The sequence below is a fragment of the Ambystoma mexicanum genome, chromosome 2p, assembly GCF_040938575.1.
Source record: "Ambystoma mexicanum isolate Mex_15411 chromosome 2p, UKY_AmexF1_1, whole genome shotgun sequence".
Classification (NCBI taxonomy): Eukaryota; Metazoa; Chordata; class Amphibia; order Caudata; family Ambystomatidae; genus Ambystoma; species Ambystoma mexicanum.
The window spans coordinates 89230748-89242939 of record NC_090923.1 but is presented as its reverse complement, the minus strand read 5'-3'; the positions used below and the strand labels follow the sequence as shown (position 1 = coordinate 89242939).

General features: G+C 44.6%; 1 protein-coding gene across 2 annotated transcripts in view; it reads left to right on the top strand.

The window, feature by feature from the left end:
* P4HTM (prolyl 4-hydroxylase, transmembrane) overlaps positions 1–12192 on the top strand; it is a 971989-nt gene that overhangs the window by 56798 nt on the left and 902999 nt on the right. The gene's annotated exons all lie outside the window — the stretch shown is intronic.

Here is a 12192-nt window from a genome sequence, read left to right as displayed (position 1 = left end):
AGGGGCATTGCTTTGGGCTTATCCTGTGGTAGGAGGAAAAGAATGGCAATGGCGCAGGGTGAGACTGAGGCCCGCATTGCTGCAGTGATGAGTGAGTTGATCCGTGATCAAAATGATGTTGATAAGAGAGTGGAACTGAGGAGTTTGAAGAAAAATCTGAATGATATTTTGGACACTAGGGCTGAAAAGGACTTATACAGAATCAGGTGTGCTTATTTTGAGAAAGGTGAGAAGTGTGACAGGTGGCTCGCCTACAGGTTGAGGCAACAGATTTCGGAGGGTGCCATTACTTCTATAAAAGGGCTGGATGGTACGATAACTTTTGATCCATCTGAGATTAACACTGTTTTCAAGGATTATTATACGAACTTGTACCAAGATGAGGTTGGTATTGGTGGTGCTGGTGTTTCCTTCTTGGCTAATTTGGCTATTCCGAGAATCTCTGATGATGAATTGGTGGGTTTGAGTCGGTTGGTGACTGTCGATGAAATTAGGGTTGCTATAGCGAGTCTGAATTCTGGGAAAACACCTGGGCCTGATGGTCTACCGGCAGAATTTTATAAGGTTCTTCCTGAATCGGCATTAGGTCTTTTGAAGGACATGTATGTTGCGTCCAGGGAGGTGGGATCCCTTCCAGAATCTACCATGCATGCTACCATCTCTGTGTTTCTGAAGAGTGGTAGGGACAGTGTCTTGCCATCCAGCTACCGGCCAATCAGTTTAATTAATACTGATAGCAAAATTCTGGCTAAGGTGCTTGCTTTACGCATTGAAGAAGTGGTTCAAAGACTTGTTCACACGGATCAATCAGGTTTTGTTAAACTTCGAAGGGTGTCCAGCAACATTCGGAAACTCTTGTTGACCATGAGCCAGGCCCAGAGTTTGGAGGATGATGTGGCCGTGCTTTCTTTGGATGCTGAAAAAGCTTTTGATCGCGTTAATTGGCAATATCTGTTTACGGTACTGCGGGCGATGAATCTGGGTGAGGAATACATATCTTGGGTCTCACTTTTGTATGCTCATCCTACGGCTAATGTTAAGACAAATGGTTTGTTATCTTTAATCTTTGGAGGGGCACTAGACAAGGGTGTCCGCTTTCGCCCTTATTGTTTGTGTTAGCTATTGAACCACTTGCGATTGCTCTGCGGACTGATCTACCCTTGGAAGGTGTGTCTTTCAATGGGGTTGAACAGAAAACTTGGTTTTATGCGGACAACCTTTTATTGGTTTTGAAGAATTTGGAAGTTTCTTTGCGCTCTTTGATGAATATTTTGGACCGGTTCCATGTGGTGGCGGGATATAAAATAAACTGGTCGAAGTCGGAGGCTTTACCTATCTCGAGGAGTTGTGTTAGATCAATGGTGACTGGTTTTGGTTTTCAATAGTGCACACACAAAATGAAATCTTTGGGGATCTGGCTGACTCCGGTTGTGAATGATATGGTGGAAGCAAATCTAGGAGAGGCCTGCCGTGATCTGAAGTCCTCCACGCAGAGATGGTCGGTTTTGCATTTATCTTTATGGGGAAAGGTGAACGCTTTGAAGATGGTTGCGGCCCCCAAAATCAACTATGTTTTGAGTATGCTCCCTTTGAGGATCAGTGCCTGTTACTGGAAAATGATTGATGTTGTGATGCAGGCCTCCCTTTGGGACGGTAAGCCTCCTGTGCTTAAATTATGGAAGTTACAACTTCCTGTTGACAGAGGGGGGCTTGGTGTCCCAAATTTTAGACTATACCATCTGGCCTTCTCTTGTCAGTTTTTACTTCCTTTTCTAGATGAATCTCCAGGAGCTTGGGCTGTGGCGGAAGCTAGTGTTTTGGGTCCTCTGGCCCCAGGGGCGATACTTACGACTGTTGGCAGGCATGGCAGGACACTTCCTTTGACTGTTTTTTTGCGGGATGTATGGAGGGGCGTTCACGATATGTGTGGTTCATCTGCTCAGACTTCACCCTCGGCTTCAATTTGGTTTAATAAGTCCATTACTGAGGCTGCCAAGCCTATTTTTTGGCCGGAATGGTTTCTTAGCGGTGTTCAATGGATTGGGGATATTTACAGAGATGGGAAATGGATTGATTTTGATGTGTTATGTGCTGATTTTAATATTGAGAATGTGTCTGTTGTGGATTACAGGAAATTGAAACGGTGCATTGGTGATGTTGGTGTGAGTGGACTTGAGGTTCTGAAAAATATGGTGGTGGGTTGTCGATCTGTTGCATATTGTATCGTCGGATGGTTGCAGGTTACAAAGATAACACAGGATTGATGGAGGAGTGGAGCAGACGATTGGATTGTGTGATTACCGTTGATATGTGTGAATGTGCGGTTCTGCTCGGTTAACTTGTGTGAACGAATTAGGCAAATTAAAATTCTAAACCGAGTGTTTTGGTGTCCGGAGAGGCTCAAGAATAGAAGCATGTCTGACTCTGATGTGTGTTGGTGTTGTGGTTTGGAGGTTGGAACTCTTGAACATATGCTCTGGGATTATGTCAGGGTGAGAGGCTTCTGGCAAGAGGTTTGCACAACGTGCTTACGGGTCCTGGATTGTAACATTGATTTGGATTTTAAGACAATGGTTCTGGGCTGTGGTGAATTACTGGAGGATCTTTCTGTATCTGAGAAAAAGTTTTTGTTCAGGGGCGCTTCAGTGTCTAAGAAAATGATCTTGAGGGGTTGGAAATCCCGGACCCCACCGACAGTGGAAGGTTGGACGGATGAGATGATTTCCTTGGCGAATATTGAGAGGGTGATGTACAGGCGGCTGAGGAAATTACACATGCATGCTAAGGTGTGGAATGTATTTTTAGATCTGTATTAACTGGAAAGATGTTTATGATTTTGTATTAGCAGAAGAAATGTATTTTTATTTATTTATTCTCTCTCTTCTTCTCTCTCTTTCCGTATTCATATGTGGTTTACTTTGTTGCTCATGCTGTAATGTATTGATTTAATGATTCAATGTATTCTTGTATTGGTAAAATGAAAAATAAACAATATATAAAAAAAAAAATTTAAAAAAGAAGTAAATGGCAGGTCTACTCAAAGAAAACAGTTCTTGTTACTCTATCAAAGGTTCCTCAACGGTCTCCAATGTTTGACCAAAAAAAGTCTGAAGGTCCTGGAAAAAGAAAATGTCCACATTTCTTTAGGTGGAGGGATATTCTCTGATCCATTTTCATCAACTTTGTCAATCTCTCCCCGCTTCGACTAACTTTCGGGTGTCTCCATGCTCCTGTAATATCGAATTTTCACTTTGCTTATTGTACCCCTTTGGGTTCCCCATACCGAATATCTCACTTAGTTCTTTAGGGTTACTATGACCCGTCTCTGCCTCTCGCTTTCTTCATTTTCTCGGCTCCTTGTGGCCCTTCTCGAGGTTTATGCTGCTCGGGTTTCTAGATCTCCCGTAACCCTTCTCCCTTCTCCTTGTCGTGTGCTCTCTCTTCTCTCAGGTTAATGTGACACTTAGATGGTCTTGGGATAGTCCTTCTCTCTTCCACGCTAGTTCTCTCTTCTCTTCCCCTCCCTCCGACCTGAGCAACCTGCGTACCAGTAGTTCTGTCTCATAAGCAACGGCAGCATTCTCCGTGGCTTCCCGCTCTTCCTTGCTGGATGCTAGCGGTCAACACATTCTTTACGTGGTCGTGCCTCTAGGTCCAGTTCACTTCACACAGTCTCTGCCTCTCAGGCCCAGCTCATTTCCTTGTCTGGCGGATGGCATCTTCCTCAGGCGTCTGCTTCCTCCTGCGCTGCTGCTGGTCTGCGTGGCTCCACAGTTTACTGGCAATCTCACGTCTGAGTCTCGCCTTGGCATTGGGTGTTTCCTCCTCGAGTCAAGGGTTATTGGTTCTTTATTCTTGCTCCAATATTCAAAAGGGGCGTATTGTTACCACAGGCTGTCAAGCATGCGGAAAGTTCAGCATTACCTTGAGCCAAACACATAGAGGTATTGTCAGATTTGTACTCCCATGTAGGCAGATTATACCTTGGGTATTGGGCTTTCCCCTTTGGAAGTCTTTGACCCCTAAAGGGGAGTCACTGTAGTGTGGTCCCACCTTCCCAAAACTCCAAGGAGGATTGTCGCTGAGCGGGCTCTCCTGTTTAGCCTCAAAGGGGGTGGCTCCCCCTATGGAAGAAGGGACTATATCTCCACATTCGTCACATCCTCCAAATAAGATTCCTTCTTAGATAAATCAATCTATCGGCACCTGTATACAAAGGCACACAAACCTCCTGACCTTAGAGGTGATAGGCCAACGTTCCTGAGAGAGTCAATATAGCAAGGCGAGCTAGTGAAAGGGAACCCGGAGAGCAGAATTTGTGTTTACTAGGCCACAAAGGGAAAATAGTGAAAGAAAGAGGAGAAAAGGAGATGAAAACATGTGTTGGCCAAGTCAAGTGGGCCAACAGTCAGCGAGTGAACAAGGATTTTGGTGTAGCCAGTGGTGTCAAAGCTTAGGAGAAGACAGGTTGAAGGGGCAGGCTAATGTGAGATTCCACCCACAAACCTGGTCCCAAAGACTGGCAAGGGCCACACCCTGAACTTCCAAAACAATGAGAGGGAAGCCAACTTGTTGCTTTAGCCTAGACCTTGGTGCAAGTGATCGTGATTTTCCTCATACCTTGCTTGTCAGAGCCTAACCTCCACTCCAAAGGGGGTCAAAATTCACACTTAAACAGAGTAGTGCTGGGCCAGATGCAAACCTTTGGACAGAGTGCGTTGTCTGCGCATTGTGCAAGAGACAGGACTTCCCATAAGCACCCGACAGGTTTACTATTGGTCAGCAATATTGTTGTGGTTCTAGCCCCAGAACATCTAGGAACCAATTCTTAATATCCTTGTGTGAATGATTTATATTGCGTCAATAACATCCCTTTCAAGAGGTGATGGGACGCCTCTCAAACTGGGGCAGGAGGCCTATCACTGGGTTTCCCATAGCCAGACCCGGTGTGGTAGTTGAGTGGGCCCCATGCTTGTGCCATTCTAAATGTGGCTGGCTGAATATGTCAAGTACCACCTCTTCGTGCTCGTTACCTTTAACATGCAATGTTTGCCCCATACTAAGAATTGAGGCAAGTAATCCTGGTAGGACTGGGGCAGGATGGGGTTTCACTATAGAATACATCGAAGACATCTGTTTAAGACATGGGGAATCTCCTCCTCAGAAGTCATACAGAGTATGTGAGCTGCTAAATAAATGATTGAACAAGAAGACCTATGAAGACGTGAAGGAGATATTGGTCTTAGAGCATTTCATCGATTCCCTACCCCCATATTTACACATCCCATCGACACAAAACCGGGGATGCAGGGAAGAAAAGAAAGTCTGACTATAAAGAAATCATGCTCTACCCAACCGCCTCCTGAAGACAAAACTAGGCCTGCAGTATTGATGTACTGACAACAACTCTGGTCTGGACATGTTATGCCTTTTGGAAACCAGAACGTATTGCCAGGTTCTGTCCCGAGAAACCCAAGGAAATCTGGCTCATGAACCCAGGAATATCAACCTCTCTGGAATAAAACATGCCAGAAGAAGAAGAAGTACCACCTACAGATCCTGAAAGCCTCATCTAACTTTTCCAGATGAGGAAGATCTACCAGTAGCTCCCATCTTGTTAGTCTATACTACTGGTGAGGCCAATCTGAAGTTCCATATACATATAAATCATTTGTTTACAGAGACGCACATTTATCAGCAGGCCACCATTTAACATCAAGGTACTACAGAAAGAGCTATCCTTATCAATGATAGTCATGCCTGGATACCCGGAGGAGCTTCTTCTGGGTACAGATTGCCCTCTTGTTGAACTCGGCCGCAGAGAGCTGCAAGGGAAGAAAATGTCAGTCTCTCTCCCAGTATCCACAGGCAGCCAGATGTCCCGAGGAGGAGGATTTAGAAGAAAGAGTCGAGGTGTGTGACAGGGTCAGAGATCTGACCTTGTCATGAAGGGATCAGGCCTCTTTCAAACTGCAAAGAGAGGCCTGCCATGGGATTTCCCAGAGCCAGTCCTGACCCAGAGACATGGCATTGGAGTTGGGTGGGCCCCAGTATCAGACACTCCTACATGTGGCTGGCTGAATATGTCAAGTACCACTTCTTCATGGTCCATACCTGTTACGCACACTGCACACGTGTTCTCTCTCTTTTCTTACAGGGCCATGCGTACCAAGAGAGAGGCAGCAGGCGGAACGGCTGGGGAACCTTCCCTTATCACACCATCAATGTAGCTGCTCAGATTATGCTGGACTCAAACTTCATTAGCACCCAGACAGGGGGAGCCAGCCAATCGGATGGCCGGTACATGCATGCATTCCAAGCCGCCTTACGGCTGGCTCCATCCGCCACTATCTTCCCCTCACCCTCCGTCCCATTGTTGTTTTCTTATCCACCTACCCCCCTACTTACCTTATTTCAGTGGCGACGTTTGCCGCATCCGCTCCTTCCCTTCGCCTCCTGAACACACAGATAAAGCTGCTCTGAGTGCTTTCTTTGCATTGTGTGCTGCTCAAGTTAGGAATTGTAATGACAGAGTGATGTCTAAATGACACTTTCAAAATCAGTGTCGCGCTCAATGAATCTTGTGTGAAATATATGCATTTTGAACTTAATAAAGCTAAGCGACATTAGTGTTTGTTTGTGGCAACATATTATACCCAAAAGCGTTCCTTAAATAAATTCAGGCCATTTCTTGCCTTAGAATGTAAAGCATTCCAAACACGGTTACATAGAACACGGAACACTGTGAGGCCACCGGCCCACATAAAGACTTGCTAAGCCATAAAGAATCTATGTAGAGAGAGCATATCCTACCTGAAACTACCTGCTAGGGAGAATACCTACCATAATTACACACAGAGAAAAGGCGCCCATGCAGGGCTTGCCAAGGTAACTGTTGCAAGGTCATGTCCTTGTCCTATACAGCAGGAGAACCACAAATGAGCAGAACCAGAACAAAAACCAAAGGGCAAGATGGGGATATTTAGCTTGCCTTATGAGGCCATTGCCTTGCCAAAAATGTAGGACCAAGACACATAACAAGACCAAGCCAAGATCACGACAACCACCGCCATGTAATAAAAAGCTTGCTGGGGGCACTTTACCAGCCCTGTTACTCTGAGTACAGTAACATGCAGAGCATTGTCCTTAGATAAGGACCTTTCCCAGAGCTTCCATCCACTGTTTTTGTTAGAATTATTCCCTTGTAAATTGCATCCACATCCGGTAAGAGCTAGAAAAACCCTGCCCTAAAACGTGGTGAATACATAGCCATCCTGAGGGAACATCGTCTAGGGGTGGCAACCCCCTTCTTTACATCTGTATACCACCGATGGAGGTGTTATGTTCCTTTAGGGTGGAGAACTTTAGGGAATCCGAAAGACCAAGACCAACTAGGCCGATCATATTTTGTTTGGGATTTATTTATTCTGCCTTCCTTTCTGTACCTCAGAATAAACCTGTTAAGATGATACCTCTCCTTGTATGAGTGTTCTGATCCTCCCTTTTTATGCAGCCCCAGAACAGGATATTCATAATACATTACATCATCATCAAGTTATGCATAGTACTCAGTAAATTGGGAGCAAAGGACCTCAGACTCATGTAATGTATTATCCCTTGCAAAGAGAGTCGTCTCAGACTAAGCCACCAAGGCTAGTCAATCAATTTAGGTGGCGAGAAAAGCTCAGGGACAACGCACTGCCATTGGGAACAACACTCTGCTGTGCCACATGGGTTTTATTCCTTGTGCGGCATTAAGCACGATATAAGTAACCAGTAAATACAATGCAAACCTCTGCTAGGATTTTCCAAATGTACTATTTGACGCATGAAAATGCCCGGTACATCCATCAGCGAAGCGGAAGAGGCACCTGTAATTCAGGGGAAATGTATTTGCATACAGCTAGCTACATTAAAATATGCATTTATCAGTTCAGTCTGGAAAGTAGCTTGACGAAAAGATTCTGCACTCACACACAACCAAAACATATGGCCCAGCACTTCATTATTCAGCCCCAAGCAGCATTCTTAAACCTTTTACAGATTATAAGTGGGCACCAATAATGCCTGTAGTAGATCACTTTTTTCAGCTGATTGTGTAATATTGGGCGCTTGTTGGTTTTATTTGCTAATCAGATTAGTAGATTGTCTCCGAGAAGAAAACAACCAAATCAGGGCTCCAACAGACTCAACAATTGGCTAATCATGAGCAGCTCACTGAACCGGCGTGATGATTTCTTGGCAAATCTTTAGTTGCAATTTACATGGCTATTTAAATTTTAATCGGGAGCATGCTCATTTCCAATTAAACACGATAAACCACCTTACTTTTACAATCTTTATGATCTTCATTATTTTGATTCATTCTTTTGCAGTGTTTCTTTTATTTGGAATTCATATATTTTAATAAATTGGAGATCATGCCGCACAACGTACCATGCATCCACTACACCTTTCAGTTTCTTAACAATCATCAAGTGGCTGGTTTTGTGAACAAAATAAATGACGAACTACAGTCTTGGATATGATCTACCCTTGGGCTGCCTCCAAGTGGATGGGTTTCATTGCTGGTGCTCGAGGGGAGCACAGAAGCATGTCCCATGGGGTCTCTTATTGTACCTTCTGTGACACTTGGGGGGAGGGGGTGGCACCAGGTTTTATTTTAAAATGTCTTATTTGGTTTTTAGCAAAGATTCCACAATATACGGATCGAATTATACAAAAGAAATATACAAATGCTTCCTATGACCCAAACAATCCTCCCATGTTCCCAAAACCCGAACGTGGGGTGCATTAGGGCTGATGGCAGTGTGTTGCTGTCCTCTATGCACCTGGAGGAGGATGGTCAGGGTGCTATTGGGGTGATCTGTTGGGATATATATGGTGTTTTCGGATAGAGCTCCTCAGTGCTCAGTCATATGTATACACGCAGCCATGTTCTCATGGGCGGATCCCATGGCTGATTGCTAGGTACTGATAATGTATGGTTTCTATAGTCTTCTGGCCAGGATGGTACAGCCAAACTGTCAGGTGTCAATGGCTGGGTCCTGATGGGTAGCTTTGGTTGGCCTGTGGGGCAGGTTCATCTGTCGTGGAAGCCGGTGGGAGGCATGTGTTGAAGTGTTGTTTGATCCAGGTAGTGTTCCCTGTGGGCTTGTGATCAGCGGATGCATGTGGATGGCATTGTAGTATGCAAGCTGTCCTCCACAGTTGCCCAACCCTCGCTTGTGTTTGCAGACTGAGACGTATTTGTATGGCGAAGGAGATGGCTGTCCTTGTTTGTGGGGATTAGATTTTCACTGGAAGTCGGTGCATCCTGAGAGACTGTCACAGCTCCAGTGTACACTGGGGTGCCACTCTACATGGGCTATGCTGTGCTGACCTCGGCACCATTCCTTCTGCTGTAGTCCCCAATCCCTACGCCTTGCAGGCCATGTTTGTGCTGTATATTTAGCATATTAACAATTTTATTTGTAAACTTACCACTGTCGTGTGTGGGGCTGGGACTTTGGCGAGTAGCACGGTGTGTTCTTATTCTGTGGTTGTGTTCTCGGTTCTCGATTGGTCAGGTTTAAGGGGGCCCTCTGCATACGGCAGTGCGAGTGGGCCATTGTTTTTGGACGCAAGGCATTCCATTCGGTTTGGCGTTTGGGCAGTGCATTAAACGTGTAGCCATTTCCACCTGGGACCTTGGAGCTGGAAGCATATTTCAAGTGCCGCACTTGTGCATTGCGTGATTCGTGCTGTAGTTTTGTGTGCGCTGCAGTCTTCGATTGGTGGAAGTTTTCATGGTGGTGTAGAATTGTCCACATATGGGCAAGAAAAGAGGGGAAAGGGTTCTTCGATTCCTGATTTATTCAAGGAGGCCCTTTGGTATGTGTACAGAAATGGTGTAATCGCCTTATTGTTTGGGGACAAGTACTGTATCCAATGGTTATTTACCTTCTGCTTTCTATGGGCTTTTTTCTTTAAGGTTTCTTATTTTTCAGAGTGTTGGCAGAAAGAATTTCTATGTCCTCGAAGTCTCATTCGACTCCAAATTGACATTTCCTCGTTCAGGCCCTTTATGTTTTTTTTTTTTTTTTAAAAACAAAGTGTTATTGAAATACTTTCTTTGTCCATTAATCAAAATAGCAATTATAATGCAAGAAATCTAATTCTAAATGGGTTCTAGGGTAGTTTCTCTAGAAAATGAAACCTATCCTATCCGATTGTCACACTGACCTGCAGTCGTTGCTTTCACTGCTGCATCTATCAGTCCTACAGATATCCCGCTGATATGGAGTACTTGCGAAGCAAATGGGTTCTGGTGTCTTATTTGTGCCGCGCTCCAGTCCTCTTCAGACTGCAGCTGGTAGCACCCAGCACAGCCTAGATACAGTAAGAGTTGGATTGACTGGAATAAGTCAAACTTCTTGTTACTTGCCAACAGAGTACCGAACCTCTGGTTATCTGCTAGCAGAAAAGTGGACAACTTGTTTTATGCAACTTTGAACCTTTCCTGATAGGGATGTGTTTGGAGGTTATTCACAAGGGCTGTAGAGGTAGGCCATCTATTCGATGTATAATCCATAGTCAAATAGATAATAATTACATTGTTTACCAATTCTGATGGAAAAGCAGCAATCAGTGCACCTCAGGAAGTCAGGCTTGGAACAATTGAAAAAAATGAGAAAAAAAGAAGCGAGAAGTGTATGTCTGACTGCATCTTCCCCAGAGTTTATGGTTGCTTGGGCAACAAAAATGCAGCGAACAGAACCACGTCGGGAGGAAACCACTTAAGGTATCTGTCAGAGGGTACGGTGGGTCTATGTAGGGCAAGACGAGCTGGAAGAGGCTGTGGGTTTCTGGACCCGACCAGAAGAGAGAGAATGAGGGAGATGTCCAAAGGGGGCAGCTATGACCAGCAAGACTGCAGGGAGGCAGGGATTCCAGGCGCTGCAAGAGATTAGTACCAGTAATTCCTTGCACCCTGATTGGCTTGACACTAAGCAGTGTCTCAAAAGGGTGCTAATTATATGTTCATCAGAGGAGCTGCTAATGGACACCTTCCGCCATGGATTTTACATTGAGTGCCAAGAGTTGCTCTGGCCCGATTGCTTCATCGCATCTTGGCGCTGGAGGCGACATTCTGGCAGGTACGGTGCTGCAATTAGGCAATTGTAGACAGCTTTACTGCTCTAATAACAGTACGGCACCAGGATCACCATATTGGCTTCATAAACATAAACATTATCTTGGTCTGGCCATTCCACTGTGGTCTATATTTTGGTTTGGAGATTGACAATTTAAATGGGTTCCTTACTGCGCCAGTATAGGATGCTTTTTTAATTTGCACTTTTTGTAGTTGTAGAGAGGGAGAGTTTCTCTTTTTGTCCTGTCCTTTTTTGGATTGGGGGGCATACCAGCGAGACCTAAGGACAGGCACTTGTAGGTAGGCACAGTTGAGTTCTTCGGTGAGGGATGAGTATCTAGGGAGAAATAATTTTCTAGTGATTCCCTCAATTGTATGTTGTTGTTGTATACTTTGGGGATTCTCTGGGTATCACTTTATCCCCCAGGCCTTTTTTGTGGTATGGTTCATTCCACAACGCCACCTAGTAGCCATCGCTGGAAGTTCACCTCTAGTTCTGAGCCACAACAGCAAGGCATTGTCGGTATGCAAATTAGCTCAAATGCAAACCTTTTTCTCCAGGAAATTGTCTTTGTTTAAGAGGGCAGTGCTACTTTATACATATCTTTATGATATATATCTATCTATCAGTGGCCTGTGTGCTGGGACCAGTAAAGTCTGCTTTTCAAGGATTCCATAGAATATATATATTATTCAAGCACAGATTACACTGAAGAAACCAACATAGTAATCGATGCAAACAAGCTCATGGATATCAACTGCTAAATAAACAAATATTGATCTCTCTCCTCACTAGAACCGGGGCATCTTAAGTCATTTTCCCCATTTTGATCACCAAAGAAACATGTTTTATTTTCAATAGTTGACATGTGCAGAATTTGAAGGTTTTCGCACACATTTAGTTATTATTTTACAGTGTACACGCTCATGCTGTTGCTTGGTCAAGGGATAATTGGATTGAAGATTTGAACAATGAATTGGAAGTTGATATTTAGGACGTCTGCAGAGAGAACCTCCGACAGATGCCTGGTAAATAAGTATTTCTTACAATGCCAATC